Below are 17,878 nucleotides of genomic sequence, written 5' to 3'. Positions count from 1 at the left end.
TTGTGTATAGTGGTATATATACACACATAATTATATGTATATAGACACCTAGCCATATATAGGTGTGATAGTAGAAGAAATATATTACTGTAAATGATTTCATTAGCGCAAGCATTTATTTCTGCTACTATCACACCTATTTATGTCTAGGGGTATATATACAGACATATATGTGTATATATACCCCCTATACACATGTTCAGATGTCATGTCTGACATCAAACATGTCCTCAAAAAAGCACTGGCAGTGGCAGCCCCTGCAGCATAAAAAATGCTTGGCTGGTGAGAAGCCATATTCCTGTGCCGAAGCAATTCAGAGAAATGATCATTTCTCTATAGCGGTCACCCTGCTATGGAAGGGTTTTGTCACCCTGCCATAGCAGTCACTGCCAGTTAACCCTACACTACACTACGGTCCCCTTACACTTAACACTTTCCCTACAGAAACTAAATTTTTGAAGCTAACTTAAGTGTAAAGGAGCACTCTAACTACACTAGATATCCCTTTCCTCACACTAATAAATAGCTAAATGACACTTTTAAAGTAAAATTAACAGAACTGCTTCCACTCTCTTCCATGTCCAGTATAACAATGCTAGGAATATGGCGGGGGCGATCTTATATACTGGGGGCATATTCACTAATGATTTGTCTAGGGACCCCCTAGTCACTCCAATCACATTCCTAGCATTCTCCTGCCCCCTCAATTGGCTTTTGCTAATGGTTCTGGTCCAATCACGGCTTTTAAAGCCCATTTCCTGAAGCATTGCATTTTGGTCGGTTCTGGTTGCCGAATTCCGAACTTTTTGGGCAAAAAGTTCTAAATTCGGCCGAACCTCGAACACCCAATGTTCGGGCCGAACCGATGGTCGACCCGAACCGTTCGATCATCCCTACTCAGAAGGCAGGGTTAGCATGGCCGAAATGTAGAAAAGCTTTGTCAGTAAGCCACCCACAACAAGCAGCAGCACCACCAGCTGATATGAAACGTCTTAGCAGGAGGCAGCATTTCACTAACATGGTGGAGCAGTATGTGTGCACACGCCTAGATGTACTGAATGACGGGTCCGCCCCCTTCAAATTCTGGGTCTCCAAGTTGGACACATGGCCTGAACTTGCCCTTTACGCCTTGGTGGTGCTGGCCTGCCCTGCAGCCAGTGTATTATCTGAACGTGTATTGTCACAGACAACCGCAGCCGCCTGTCCAGAGCCAATGTGAACAAGCTCACGTTCACGTTAAATTGAACCAGGCATGGATCCCGCAGGACTTGTCCTTACCTTGTGCAGAATAGACATGTATACTGGCCTTACCCAGCCATTGTTGTATCTGATCTTTCTTACTCTTTTGGGGTGTACCCTAATTTAAAAAGAAATGTAATTAAAAACCAAAACCAGTGTTGGCTACCTTGTCCTCCTCCTCCACCGCCGCCGCCGATTCCACCTACACCGCCATATCCACCGCCACCTAAACCTCCTACTCCATATGGGCCTCGTCCTCCTCCTCTTACATCATTCAAGATTATTATTTTTAATTTTTATGTTTTTTATGTTAAGTTATTACCCTATCCACATTTGTTTGCAGAGCACTTGCCATGCTCTTAAGATGATTTTGCTGCCATTTGCAGCCCTCTAGCCCTTTCCATGTTTGTTTTAGAGCCATTTTAGTGCTCAAAAGTTCGGGTCACCATTGACTTCAATGGGGTTCGGGATCGGGGTAAAGTTCAGGTTAAGTTCAGGTCATGAACCCGGACTTTTTTTTTCAAGTTCGGCCGGACCCGCCGAACCTGGATATCCAGGTGTTTGATCAACTCTAGCCACCACCGTTCTTTTTCTAACTTCTGTCCCAGCCTCTAAGATAGCTCCTTTTTCTGTCCGCTCCTAACACAGCTCTGCAAGGTCTTTCAGCTAGGTGGGATTTCTTCAAGCAATAAAGATGTTACATCTAGGCTAAGCAGATTAGGGGAACTGGATTGTTTTCACTGGTTGTTGTGCAGCACCTCCGCTCCTACCTGTCAACAGTCCCTTCCTACCTGTCAGTAGTCCCCACCTAACTTGGTAGCCCCTTCCCGCCTGTCAGCCACCTCTCCCACTTTCCAGCAGATGCCTCTCAATTGTGAAAAGTCTGTTATCATCTGTCATTAGTCCCCTCCCACCTGTCAACCGTCACCTCATATCTGTCAATTGTGTCATCAGTCCTCCCCTGCTTCCACTCCTGCCACCTGACTACACTGAGCAGGGGGTGTTCTGCAAGGTTTGGGGTACTGAGTCATGTGTTTGCCCTGGCTAGACATAAAGTGGAACAAAGCCCTCCTATCCTTTACAGCCAAGGAAGCCGCCGTCTTAGTCTCTGTTAGATCTGCAGTTGACATAATGATGCACATGTGATCAGTTATGACACCCGAACATTTGATGGCTTGACAGTTTGGCTGATAGCACAAACAACTGGGGTGGTTATCATTCACTGCATGCCTTGACTCTAACTGTTTTTGAAAACAGTTAAATTGGTGTTTAAAAACAGTTAAGTTTGGCTTCAATCATGTCAGTATTAAGCTCTACACTCGAGAAAATGGCATTAACAAGTTACAGGACATGCACTCCAGAAATTCCTAACACTAACATTGAACAATACCAACCAAATGTTTCAAATTTCCACTCCTAGGTTTTGCAAGTTTTTCTAATCATGTTACAATCAGTGTTTTCTGACCATTCATGTTACAATTTACTTTACAGAGTAATTTGGAGATTGTGTTTGTCAGTTTTCTAAGACACAATCAAAGTAATAGCCGGATAACAACTATTATTATATATCAACATTGCGGTCCCTGAATGCTTCTTATTATTTGAAATTTTGACAAATAAAATAGAACTCCAGGAATAGGCTAGACTGGCTATCCTACTTCTCTCCACGCTAAAGATCTTTGTCCTTGAAATTGCAAAAGCTGATTATTTAGACTCAATTTCTCCATTCTAAAAAAAGAAAAGAATTTGTTATCAACCCCATAGATGTCTATGTGGAGATCTCTGACAACCAGCCATTGTTTTTAGAGAGGGAAAGATCCCCAGTTATAGCAACTCTAAGTATGAAAACATCTGGATGAGGGAGAACAGATCCTCCATTTTGTTTTTTTTTGCATATCGAACATGGAGAAGTTACTAAAGTTACAAACATTTTTGTACGACAGAATAAAAAATCGGAAGTGATGTAATGTGTTGTAGTGTATTTGTGTTGGATTTTTGGATGACAACTGTACTGACTAAATGAAAATGGTACAATCTGGTATTGTACAAGAAAACTATTTTGTGCTTGTCCAATTGGATAATATCAGATGAACTGTCCTGGTTGGCTCTTGAAAGCTCTGTACTGACAATCCTATTATCGTAGATCACTTCGAAAGGGGTGTTTTCGGATCATGTGTATGGGCCATAAGGAAGATTGTTCATCTCTCTGTGCAGAGCCAGGGATGTAGCCCCCTTTCTCCTAAAACTGTGGTCAGGCTACAAATATTTAAATTATTACATATTCTTAATGAGCAGTAAATAGGCTTTAAAACAAGCCTTCGCTGACCTTTTAAGCTGCTGGCACTGTGAAGCGATTAATTTTCAAATTTCACAAGAGAAGCCGTGAAGTGCCTCAAGTCTGCTCTCAGCACTCTGCTCTCCCCTCTCGCTGTGCATTTGCTCTGTGTTTTCATTAGGGATCATTCATCCCAGCTCAGCTGAGCTGCATTGATCTGCACAGATCAACACACGCTCAATACCAAGGCAATTTTTTTTATGCCCTGTTCACACCATAATACTGCCTTGAGATGGGCTGCAGTGTGTTGTGTAAAAATGCAGAACTGCTGCATTTCCCTGCAACTCACCAAAGTCCTCCTTGGTTATTTTGTAGTTTCAATAGAGCAACAAAAAAGAAAACCTCCCACTTCCCCACTGTCCATACATAATGGACACCAGCCCACATATTGAAACTTCTTGTTTTAGCATGTAGGCTGGTACACCAGTCCTTTAGGATTATGGAGCTGGCAGGCTGCCAAGTCACTGCCCGAAAAAGGGGGGGGGGGGGAATTATCTTTTGCTATGAGGATGAATTACTCCAGAGTGCCTGCAGCCATAAAGGACAGTGAGGGATGGACTTAATGCTTATTTACTATTGCTATTTACCTATTTTAAAGTGCATAGTTTACATGCTCAAAAAAAGGAATGTGTTGCACGTGAAAAAGTACTAGTTATTTACTGATCTTTAATCACTTAAGAATTGGAAGGTTTTACCCCCTAATGACCAGGCCATTTTTTTGCAATTTGGCTCTGCATCAATTTAACTGGTAATTGTGCAGTCATGCAATGCCGTACAAAACAAAATTTGTGTCCTTTTTTCCCCACAAATAGTGCTTTCTTTTGGTGGTATTTGATCACCACTGGTATTTTTATTTTTTGCAATATAAAAGAAAAAAGACTGAAAAGTTTGAGAAAAAAAATTACATTTTGTACTTTTTCTTATAAAAAATATCCAACAAACTCAATTTTTTTCATACATTTAGGCCAAAATGTATTTAGCTACATGTTTTTGATAAAAAAAAAATCTCAATAAGTTTATATTTATTGGTTGTTGAGCCCATTGAATATTTATTTTTTGTCACAAGTGTTTGAAAATGACAAAAAAAACTAAAAACATTTTTTTGACACAAAGTTGTCATTCAAATGTTGTAATTGAAATTATATATTGCTCACACATGCCTTGGGTATATGTGTAATTCCCCCTTTAAATGCATTCTGCTGCTTCTCCTGAGTATGGGGATACTCCATGTAAGAGACTTTTTGGTGTCTAGCTGCGTACAGGACCCCGAAAATCTGTCACCGCCTTCAGGCTTTTTAACCGCTTGCCGACCGGCGCAAGTAGATTTACTGCGGCGGTCAGCCCCTGCCAGGCAGAGTGACGTTAATTAACGTCACTAGCCTGGGAGGGTCTGGGGAGCGAGCGCGCGCCCGCGGAGGCGCGCTCCCGCTCCCGCGCGGTCACGAACCCCCCCGCGCGTGTGACCAGCGGACCTGATGTCCGCCGGCCACTCGGCGATCGTCGGGGGAGAGGGAGAATGTCAGGCAGCTTGTGTAAACAAGCTGCCTGTCATTCTCCTCGCTGTAAAGACACTGATCACTCGGATCTAGTATGTAGATCCGTTGATCAGTGTCCTTACAGCTAGAGCCACAGCCAATCACAGTAGAAACCACGCCCCTAGGGACACACACAGCCCCTCCCTCCCAAATAAAGTTAACCCCTTCACTGCCAGTGTATTTTTACAGTAACAGTGCATATGTATAGCACTGATTACTGTAGAAATGTCACTGGTAATCCCAAAAGTGTCAAAAATGTCAGTCAAGGGTCCGATCTGTCCGCCGCAATGTCGCAGTACCGCAAAAAAAATCGCAGATCGCCGCCATTACGCGTTAAAAAAAAAACAACAAAAATGACAAAAATCTTTCCCTTTGTTAGTAAACGCGATAACTTTTGCGCAAACCAATCAAAATACGCTTTTTAAGATTTTTTTTACCAAACATAGGTAGGATAAAACAAATTGGCCAAAAATTTTAAAAAATTTTGATTTTTACATTTTTTTTGGGGGAATTTCATATAAAAAAATGTGAAAAATATTGCTATTTTTGCAAAATTGTCGCTCTTTTTTTGTTTATAGCGCGTGATCAAAAAATCGCACAGGTGATCAAATACCACCAAAAGAAAGCTCTGTTTGTGGGAAAAAAAGGACGTCAAATTCGTTTAGGTACAGCGTCGCACGACCGCGCAATTGTCCGTTAAAATCACGCAGTGCCGAATCGCAAAATACCCCCTGGTCTTTTAGCAGGAAAATCCTCCGGGGCTTAAGTGGTTAAGGGAGTAAATTGTAGATTTTACTCCTCACTACCTATCACAGTTTCGTAGGCCATGAAATGCCAAGATAGCACAATCCACCCCCCCCCCATTTATTTATTTTTTTGTACTAGAAAACTACTTGGAACCCCCAAACATTATATATTTTCTTTAAAGCAGAGGCCCTACAGAATAAAATGGTGGGTGTTGCAATTTTTTTTTCCACACAGTATTACCCGGTGGGAAAGGGGAGCCTGAGAAAGGTGGTGGGAGATGGGGGTGAGTCCCCTCCCACTGCTTGTAAAAGTAGTCTAGCAGCTAATTAGCCACTAGGATTGCTTTTAAATGAAAGCCAACCGCCGGCTGTAAAAAACGATACTAAGATGATGCCTAAACCTGCAGGCATCATCCCTGTATGACCACTCAAATTCTAGCAAGGTAACAGTACGTTGCTGGTCCTTATTGGGCATATATTGTAAGGTTCTTTTTTTTTTTATGCAGCCTGTGGGCTGAATGAAAAAAGAGAACTTCTCTGCCAGAAAGTGTTTAGTATTCCCACCATGAGACCTGCCAGCATCCGCCCACTTACGATGATGGGCATACATGTTTTTTTTTTTTTTCGTTTAGCCCATGGGCTGAATGAAAAAAAAAAGAACATAACAGACTCCTCCATTCACATCGATCAATGTGGATGAAAATATCTCTACCAAGAAAAGTGTAAAAAAATATATGGCGAAGCATGGGGGACATCCACCCTCTGTGTCCACCCCATCCCCTATGTTTCGCCATATATATGCTCTTTTTTTTTTAACTGTGGTGTGGAAATCCCCTCCTACAGTGCTGCAATCATGATTTACATATATGCTGAAAGCAAACGCTGCTGCTGTTAGGATAAACAGATCAATGCTGCAGCTGATGGGCGTACCTGCAAAGCAAACAATGGTTAACAATAAAATACAGTGACAATAAAACATTACAATATAATAGTATACAGCACAGCAAAACTGTGGGATGGTGGTATCTGCAAAGCAAACTATGGTTAATGAAAAACAGTAACAATAAAAACATTACAGTATAGCAGTATTTTAGAAAGTGCAGTAAAACAGTAAGAACAGAAGAATAACTCAATAAAACGACAACTAGTTTTGGCTTTTTTATTATGTTTTTGTTTGTTTTTTAACTTTTTTTTATTTACACTTTTTTTGCAACTGTAAAAAACTTTCTAAGTCGGGAATCTACAAGCTGATGGGGGAAGCCCTGGAGATTAGGTTGCACAGGGCCACATGCGCCAATTCTGGGAATTAAAAAGGTGACTAAAAAGTGCCACACTTGTTTAATACTTGTCCACGTATAAATGGTACCCTTGTCTGAATAAGGGTGACACCAAGTCCCAAACAATCTTGCCACTACTCCCTATGTAGTCTGGGCAGTCGGGGGGCTCCACACTGCTATTTTTTCCCTCGTAAATCCGGAAACTATATGTATAGCCTGTTGCCCTGTCATATAGCTTATACATCTTGACCCCATATCTGGCACGCTTGCTGGGGAGAAACTGTTCGAAAGCAAGGAGGCTAGAAAATTTAATCAGGAACTCATCAACGCAGACAGCTTGTTGGGGCATATACAAGGCTGCAAATTTTTGGTTGAAGTGATTTACGAGGGGTCGAATTTTGTGGAGGTGGTTATATCGAGGGTAACCCGAGGACGACAGAGTTCATTGTCATTGAAATACATGAACCGCAAGATTTGCTTGTATCTAGTCCTGGCCATGGCAGCAGAGAACCCGGGCCTATGATGAATTGGGTCAGTGGACCAATATGACTGCAACCCACTCTTTTTAGTAAGGCTCATGATGAGGGATAGGCCCAGAAAGGTTCTAAATTCAGAAACAGTAATACGTTTCCATGCAAATTCTCTGGCAAGGGTCAAATTTGGGTTTGCGGCGATAAATTGATCAGCGTATAAATTGCTTTGGTCCACAATAGATCTGTTCAGATCTTCCGCTACAGAAGTGGTTGGCACCCAATTAGCATTTGCAAGCACATCAGAAAGGACACTATGGGCTCTACGGGCCTGTCTTTGAATTCTTGGTGGCTGAGGGACACTACTTGTGTTAGCCACCGCACCAGCTTGAAATGCACATATGGGACTCACGACGTCAGCAAGTGTTACTGCAGTGCTGGTTTGTCTATGACTAGGATGTACAAGGCCGCTGGTGCTTGCCAGTTCACCAGAAGGTTGAGTGGCACTAGTACTGTCACTCTGCTGCATACGAGAACAATCCAATTTTTGTACTTCAGCAACCTGGGAATGGGGTCGGATACGCCTGACCTTAGCAGGGACCACTACTCCTTCGTCAGAGCTATCTGTCAGTGTGCTGCTTCCCTCTACAGGTTCTGACAGTGAGACTTCCCCATCGCTCTCATTTGTCATGCTCAGCATCGTGTCGGCCTCTTCACTAGTGTACTTCTGTTTGGACATTTTGGCAAATAAATTTATAGGTACCTAGTGTGACTCACAGGTAAAAAAAGCACTTGCTTGTCAAGGATTGTTTGAACCACTACCAAAAACAGTAACTGGTAGCGTTAACAGAGATAAGGCCTGACTCTGCTAACTCTGCGGTTTTGTGTGCTGTGTATCAGAAGTGACAGTGATCTACTGATACTGCACTTCTTGGGGGCTGGACAGAGGGGCTAAACGCAGGTGCTGGCAGGTGTCGAGGCTGATCCTGCTAACGCTGCATTTTGGGAACACTATACTATACTATTAGGGACGCTAGTATATTTCTAATCTGATCAAAGATATTGATCTGTTCAGACACTATAGTTAGTGTTTAATGTGTGTGTGTCACTGGCAATCAAAGGGACTAAATTGTTTACTGAATATGTGGCGGGCAATCTGATGCTATCCTGGATTGATGCTAACTAACGCTAGTGCTAAATGACATCACCTGTGACACTAATACAGTGATCAGAAAAAAGATCTGTAAATGGTAATAATGACACTGTGACAGGGCAGTGAAGGAGTTAACTGGGGGTGATGAGGGGGTAAAAACTTTATTACGGAATATATGGCAGGCCGGGTACCCTAAACCTATCTGGGACTGTCGTTAACTACCACTAACTACTGCTCACACTAACTTGCGTCACCAGTGACACTAATAGAGTGATCAGTAAAATATTTGTACACTGTATATAGTGATACTGTGACAGGGAGTGAAAGGGTTAACTAGGGGTTCATCAGGGGGTTATATATGTGCCTATTTGTACTGGTGTCAGTGTAGAGCTTGTGTTCTCACAGTAGATGCTCTCTCCTCGCTCGCTGAAACCGAAAAGGGCTCCAGGAGAGGAGATTGCATAATTTCCTGTGCCTGTGTTTACATTAAACAAGCACAGGATGTTTTGTGATTCGCCAAAACAGATCAGTAGGTCCAGGCAATAAATCTGGCGAGTGATAGGTTCTGGGACGAATCCGGTCTCCGCTGGGTTCGGCTGGAGGGTGCCCTCTACCCACGGGCGCGAGCGACATACAGGTACGTTGATTCACACAGCCGAGCCACCTTGCTGAAAAAAATGTGCGTCAGGAACAGGTTAAAGTGATTGTGATGGCCACATCCGAGGCCACTTGGGTACCAACCACACATAGGTACCTAAATATAGATATGAATCCAAACAGTAAAATCTAATATAATTTTTAAAGTTAATGCTATTTCAAACATTGTTTTCAATCTTTTTAAATCTTCAGCTTTAATTAACCACTTGCTGACCGTATCACTTAGATATAAGGCGGCTCTACTGCGCTGGATCACATACCTAGTGCGTGATCCTGAACTTTCGGGTTGGGGGTGCAGAGGCACACCACTGGTGGCCCGCTCCCACTGTGATTATTTGCAGAGGGAGCCGATCAGCGGGTACCGCAGACTCGATGTCCGCTGGGACCCCCCAATTTTTTGTTACACAGAAAGAACGGCAGACTACCTATGTAAATGTAGCACTGTCCCCATAGGGCTTGCTGTGTGATGACTTGTTGGGCCTCCTCTGATTACCAGCACACAGTCACTTAGGGTACAGTTCACACATTCGTCCTTACTCCCAACAGTCCAGGAACGTTTTTTTTTTATGGTGTTTATTTTGGAACTTAGATTGGAGAAGGGAATAGTGGGATACTCCAACTGGAACTATGTACTCTCACTTGGCCTCACCAGGTTGCTTGTGAAAGCACCTGCACTGCTTTAACCATACTGCCACATGTGTGGAAAGGGTTAAGTCCCCTTGCTCTTTCTCCCCAGCACTAGACTTGGTGAACTACATAATCTTCAGGATACTCTCTAGCATCCCCTTTACTGACACCCATCCACCGTTTCTTCTAGCTTCAGGGGTGGCCCCCCTCAGGTCTGGCCCCTTGACACAGGTCTGTTCTCACTGTATTGCAGAATCAGATCCCTCAGTGTCTCCCCTTCCAGTCAGCTTTACAGAACCTCTGGGTTTAGTTCCTTTCTAGCTCTCTCTAGGCCCTCAGATTGACTACCTGAGCCGAATGGCACCTCTATAGAGGCAGCCACCCCCTCCTCCCTGGACTCCGCTATCCAGCTGAAAGTCCCCAAGCACATGTGCTCCTGGCATTTATACAGTATCCCAGCAAGCACTGAGGCACTTTCTTCTGCCAAATCACCAGAGCTGTTGTCAGATACCTTGGTTGAGGCCGAAGTGCTGAGAGGGCTTCCCTTGCAGCTCGGTACGGATCACCCCTGGAAGTGGTACAGGAGATGACACGTCCTCCTCTCTCTCCTCTCACCTCAGGCCAATAGGAAGGAAGACAAAAAAAGGGCTCCGGATAGTGTAGTATTTTTAAGATACAAATTTTATTCCCAAATTGTGGGTAAAAAACATTTATGGCAATGATACAAAAGGTAGATAGCCAAATAGATAAAATAATTCAATAAAAAAGGCCACAGACGGCTACTGGTGAGCGTGTGTAACAGCGCAAGCTGTATGCAGGGTAGCAAGCAGGAGAACTTCTAGCTTGCGCTCCACCTGCGTCACACGTCACGTACGCTGTGCGTTCCAAATCTTACATGTTTCTTCACAAATGGTGACGTCTTCGGAGATATTTCTTACATATATTTTATTTGAGTACAGTGTCGCACGACCGTGCAATTGTCATTTAAAGTAACGCAGTGACTTATTGCAAAAAATGGTTTGGTCATGAATGACGATATATCTTCTGGAGCTGAAGTGGTTAAGCAGGTGGCTAAGGGGGTCTATGCCAGTCGCGAGAGGCATATTTGAAGAGCGCCCCACTTATTTTTGTCTGATTTTTCTTACAGTTTTAAAGTATTTATTGATTAAAAGAGTTATGGTGATTTGGTAATTGTTTATAATTGTGAAAACCAAATACACAAGGCCACGACCAATATTAATCCAGTTTGGTGTCTAGTGTTCTTTGTATGTTTGTAGCTCATGCCGCCTACTGTCCCATGTTAAATCACCTCCATTTTTAACGCAAATTATGTCGTCACTTTCACACCTGCAAATCATGTAGTGTTTCTATATTTTTGTCCAACCCCATATGTGTATACTCAATGGCAAGTAAAAGCTAAAAAACAAAACCAGCTTTTGCTGCCATATTCACCTTCAATATAGAGATTTCCTCCGCAGTACTTTTTTCTGTTACTAGATGTACGCTGTCTGATGGCCAGCATCACTCAACTCACTTCCTCTGAACCTAGGTCATCCTGAACCCCGTGAAATCATAAAATAGAACAAAGGAACCGCAGGCCTAGTGCATTATCTTTAATAAATATAAGTAGGTGCTAGGTTTCTCTGCTTATCATGGAGACAGCTAGGCAAGGTTATGTGTTACCTGCTTAACAGAGAGCTGTGACTGTTTAGCAGAGGTTGCTTGGTGTGCCCTGGTGCTGCTCATGCTGTCTTGATGTTTTACACTGATCCAATAGCTATGGAGTATATTGGACAGTGGGTGGAAGCCTAGCAGATGAGATCATGAATATCTGTGCAGCCCTTTGCCAATTAGAAGGGAATGTGCCCCGAGGCATGCTGGGTACCTGTATTTACATCTGAAGAGCACATGGGCTCCTGATCGAGTCAACCTCTGGAGAAAGGTCCAGGTGGGGAGGGGGCTGCTGCCTCTACCCAGCACAGGCTGCCATGCGGCCTCAGGTGGTCGACCTGAGGGCCTGAAACATTGAAGTTGCAACCCATGGTCCTTTTGAGAGCTGACTGAGGGAGCATGTCCACGGATCCTGTCTGGTACTACTGAGGAAGGCTGCCATATGTGCTTCAGGAGCCTTGTAAGTACAGACCCCCCACAGGGGATCCTTGGGACTTGTGCTGTTATATCCCCTACAGGCGCTGTATGGTCCTGCAGATGATCTTCTATACAGTTCTATTGAGAGCTGTCCTCACCTGTGAATAGTTAATTTGGAGTATCCTATTAAATCCGTTCTCCTATCCAAGTTCTCCAAATAAAATACAAAAACAAATCCCCTAGAGCAGCGTTCACTAAATGGCAGACCACGGTCTGGAACCGGACCGAGTGACAGTCCTGTTCGGACAGCGGCTAGGCCACAGCCATTGCCGAGTGTACTCTCCCGGGCTTCCCACCTGGCCACGGATGTCACAGCGGGTGGGGGAGGGTGGAGCTGCACATTGGGACTGAGGGGCGGGAGCTGCCCTAGTTATGTTAACAAGCGGGTGATTACCCAGCTTTATATTATAAAGTCACTCACGCTCTGCAGTGTACTTCAGATCGGGACAAGGAGTGGGAGTCTTTTCATATTATCAAGCCACGTAATCACCCGATTAGTGCCTCTGTCCTGCCAAAGGTACCATAGGACTGTGCAAGGGGGGCTTGCATTTGGAGGGGCGCTGTGTGGTGTAAAGGGGTGCTGCATAAAGGAGGTTTAAAGAGACACTGCATAAAGGGTGTAGCATGGTGTAAAGGGGGTGCAACGGGGCACTGCATGGTGTAATGGGGTGCTGCGTGGTGTAATGGGGCACTGCATGGTGTAAAGGGGCGTTGTAAGGTAAAGAGCAGTGCAATATAAAAGGTGGGCAGTATTGTGTAGGGGAACTGAGGACATGGTGGGACTGCTTTAAAGAGGGAACTAAGATGTAAAAGGTACGCTGAGGACAATAATGTATGGAGGGACGGACGGACCATGATGTGTTATAGTGCTAATGAGAGAGATTTGGACCTCTGCTGGAAGGAAATTTTGCTGACCAGACCTATGTAAATTTTACCTCAAGACCCCTGCCCTAGACTACTCATTGAAGATAACGAGCGGAAGAGTGTGTTCATCTGGCTGGGTGAAAATACCCTGTATTTGGCTGTGGAGTAATCAGTGGGAGGCCCGGTAAACCAATATCCAAGCGGCTCCTGCGGGTGTACCGCTACATTTTTAATAAATAAAAAGAAGGTAAGTATTTTACTCACAAACAAATGCTTGTATCATAGCTTTCCATAAAAGACAACCGCTCGAGTTCATGATGAGACATCCACATCACTGATAGAACATGGAGCAATATAGTGGGCTAACACGTTTTGAGGCTTGCCTTTTCCTCAGTGCTTACCTCTTCCTGAACCCACCTCCAGCCTGTGATTGGACAGTGAACGGAGGAGCAGCTCAGTGATGAGCTCATCTCTCTGTCACTCTGTTTTCTCCTCCTATCAGCATGCTTCTTGTGAGCACATGAACTGCTTCTTCTTCTCACACTCTATCCCTTCCATACAGGGACTGTCGGAGGCTGATATCAGTTCAGATTCATATATTTACACTGCTTGCATTTAAAAAGTAAAACTAATAATATATCATTAATGATTCCAAAGCTGCAATACTTTGTGTCCTTTATATCTGTCGGGGGTTCAGCTTTAAATCACGGCCACCCCGCCTCCAATCCATGTAACAATGCACAATGAACCCTGACAGAGGTAAAGGATTTCCGTTTGTTTAATTGTTTCATTCACAAGTTCGTTATATTCATTATTATTCCTCATAGAACAAGAACAAGTCAATAGTTGGCTGTAGTGCCAGGAAGGTGCAGCGCTTTCCTTTCTCTTCCAAGGGCCAAGCTGGTAACGCAATTGTTTCAGAATTTTTTTTTTTGCATCGTGCCCAGTCGGGCTCAGCGACCTCACCCTGCTCCGCTAATAGGCGGCTGGTAACGAGTATTTTAAGAAACGTCTTTGTTTCAGAGCTTTATCTGCACTATCATATCATTCCGCAGGACTGTTCAAACAAACTTATCATGCCTGGTCATTCCCTCTGCTGTGCTGTGAACGTGGTGCCCAGGCCCTGGCAGACAGAGCGGGCATTCACTGCCAAGACACACACACACAGAGCCTGTATGGATTCAGTCCTCTAAACCCGGGGGATAATGAATCCCTATTTGTAGTAACGTGTAGTAAACGCCACAAATCTCAGAGGGTGACCAAACACAATATGAAGCGTTGCTGAATTATGTGCAATGTGCCTATGTATTTTGCCCAGTTATAGTGGCATCAGATATATTTTATTATGTTAGAGCCCTTTCACACTGAGGAATTTTTCAAGCGCTTTTGTGTTTAAAAAAAGCGCCTGAAAAGCTCAAGAAAAATGCTTCCCTTTAAAATCAATTCATGTTTTCACACTGGGGCGGTTCCCTTCTGTTCCGGTGAAAAAAATCCCACTTGCAGCATCGTTGGAGCATGTTTGGGGAGTTAAAATAACTGCACCAAAAAAAGCACCTTCCCATTAAAGGGAATGGGAACTGCATCAAAAACACCACCACTAAGGGTTTTTGGTGAAGTTTTTGAATCACACGTCTTTTAACCACTAGCCTACTGGGCAATTAAACCCCCTTCCTGCCCAGGCCAATTCTCAGCTTTCAGCACTGTCGCACTTTGCGCGGTCATGCAACACTGTACCAAAATTGCATTTTTTTAAGTTTTTTCAAACAAATAGAGCTTTCTTTTGATGGTATTTAATCACTACTGGCTTTTTTATTTTTGTGCTGCACAAACAAAAAAGACCCAAAATTTTGAAAAAAAAAAACGAACAAAATGTTTTTATAGTTTGTTATAAAATTTTTCAAACAGGTAATTTTTCTCCTTCATTGATGTGTGCTGATGAGGCGGCACTGATGGGCCCTCATAGGCTCTGATGGGCTGCACTGATGGGCACTGATAGGCTGCACTGATGGGCACTGATAGGCGACACTGATAGGCATTGATAAGGCGGCACTGATAAGGTGCCACTGATAAGGCAGCACTGATGGGCACTGATAGGTGGCACTGATGGGTGGCACCAATGGGCACTGATGGGCGGCACTGAAAGGCACTGGTAGGTGGCACTGAAGGGCACTAATAGGTGGCACTGATAGGTGGCACTGATGGGGGCACTAATGGGCAATGATATGCACTGGTAGGTAACACTGATAGGCAGCACTGATGATGGGGCACTGATTGGCACTGATAAGTGGCACCGGTGGGCATTGATAGGTGGCACTGGTGGGCACTGATAGATGGCACTGGCCTGCACTGGTAGGTGGCACTGACCTACACTGGTAGGTGGCACTGGTGGGCACAGATACTCTTCGAGACCGATGTCCCTCTGACAGCAGCCGGCGATCACTTTCTTTTTCTCCTCACCCAAAAAGCTGATCGCCGGCTGCTGATTACATCACGTGATCAGCTGTCATTGGCTGACAGCTGATCACGTGGTAAGGGACCAGACCCTTACTCCGATCTGTGATCAGCCGAGTCTCATGAACTTGCAGATCACAAGTTTGAAATCCAATGGCTGAAAGGGGTGTGCTAGGGACAGTGTGGCTAGGGAGGAAAGGGCTAGTTGACACTGGTTGTTCTCCAGCCAGGAAACGAGGCAGGGCACCATTTAACATCTTGCAAATTCTAATGCACATTATGGGAAGCTCACAGTGTGCAGTGAAATCAGAGTAAGCTATTTCAGTACAGGAGAGGAACCTAACAACTGTATAAGACTGAAGAGAAGTTCCGACTCTTGACTCCCTCTTTCAGTGTGCGCCATGCAGTGCCATGCCAGCACAGCCCCCCACCTTCCCCGCCTGCTCACCAACCCACTAGGGCCGCCAGATCGCATGCCCACTCTACAGAATGCAAGAGGAGGGAGGCTAGATCTGCTCCACCTCCTCCCCATGTCCCCCTGTGACCACCCACAAACATCAGCATGCAGCCAATGCTGTGGCTGTGAAGGGGTTGTGTAGGTGGGAATTTTGAAGCAGTGCACACAATGTCACTGTCTGAATCTCTGGAGGCCAGCCGGCCAGTGAACTCTCCCCTCTCTCTCTTTCTTCCTTCCATGTACCCTAGTGATACTTCCTGCCTTCCATGCGCAATAGTAATCCTTCCTTCTTGCCTTCCTTGTGCCTTAGTGATCCTTTCTGCCTTTCATGTGCCATAGTGATCCTTCCTGCCTTACATGTGCCATAGTGATCCTTCCTGCCTTCCATATTACATAGTGATCCTTCCTTCCTGCCTTCCATGTACCATAGTGATCCCCCCTTCCTTTCCTCCATATACTATAGTAATCCTTCCTCCTCTCCAATCTCTCTCCCTAAGGGCTGGCTCATACTGGAGAATACAGCTTATGGTACAGCAATCAAACCATATTTTATAGGTACAAGGAAGGCCAAGTTTTGTTAAACCACTGCCCTTAAGCCCCTCCCACTATCCTGATTAGCCACACCTACATTTTGATGTGGCGGGCATATTGCGCCGCAGATCACCGATCTCCCCAAAATGTCCCTCATTCTCAAGTTCAAAAGTTGGTAGGTACTGTATGTATACACCACATTCCAATGGCAAGAATCAGTTAATTTTTGCAGCTGGATGGAGCAAGAGGTATCTGAATAGTTAGGGATTTATGTCTGAGTATGGATGCAGTCAGATGCTTTCCGGCTCCGACATCCGTTGTTTTGCCGAAAACTCCAACTTGCCGAGAACTTAAATGACGTTATTTCCTGTGACTGTACACCAGGAATAATTGGAGATTCCGACCACTTGGTGTTTTCACAGAACACCGGCAGCCTTTACACTCTGGTAGATGCTATAATTAGTGGAGATTGTTAGTCATCCCGCTAGTTATCACCGCCTCGGAGGAAGCCATGTTTTTGGTTACTAAGGGACAGATTAACAATCTCCACTAATTATAGCATCTACCGGAGTGCATAGGCTGCCGGTGTTCTGTGAAAACACCAAGTGGTCGAAATCTCCAATCATTCCTGCTGTACACTTGTGGGAGTTCTCTTCAAGTTTGAGTTTTCGACAGAACACCCCCCCAACCGCAGGTAACCGCTTGGTGTGTGGCTACATGTGAACATCAATAGTTGCTGTCATCCTGTCATTACTTTGTACAAACTGAACGGCCATTGCTATTCACATGCACCTGTCATTCAAGCCGCAAGAATCCACTGGTTCTTGCAGCTGGAGTCCAATATATGCAGGTAATCACCCATGTAAAGGATGCCTTACACTTCCATGTATTTATTATCTCTCACAGAGATCACAGTACTCCCCCTGACAAGGCCTTCATTTGTTTTTCTCTCTAGAAGGAAGGTGCCATCTTTGTTCAGCCGTCATCCAGGATCACCATCTACTTCCTATACTAGAATGCCAGCTCAGAAATCACTCATTTATGTAAATTCTGGTGCCTCTGAAGTTCTTGGCTGTGTTCTCAAATGTCTGACACAGATCAGAATAACAGGGTCAGCCTCCCCGCTGAAGCCTCTCACCTTGGGACTTGTGTACTACACAGTTACAGTGATGCAGTCTGATCCCTGGGGGAGAAGAGACTGAGGAAATGCTTCCTTCTGCCTGCAGCAGACTGAGGCCATCATCATCTCAGCCTAGGCAAAGCCACTGACTGGACTTCAAGAATGTTTTTTTAATGACAAAAGGTAGGGCTTTTCTGAAAAATAATATTCTTAATGTATTACGTGGCAGAGATGAATTAACACAGATTTGTAAAGTTGTTTAAAGCTC

Source organism: Pelophylax lessonae (genome assembly GCF_965119305.1).
Source record: "Pelophylax lessonae genome assembly, chromosome: 4".
NCBI lineage: Eukaryota > Metazoa > Chordata > Amphibia > Anura > Ranidae > Pelophylax > Pelophylax lessonae.
The sequence above is the reverse complement of the archived record's forward strand: the minus strand, read 5'-3'. Positions refer to the sequence as shown.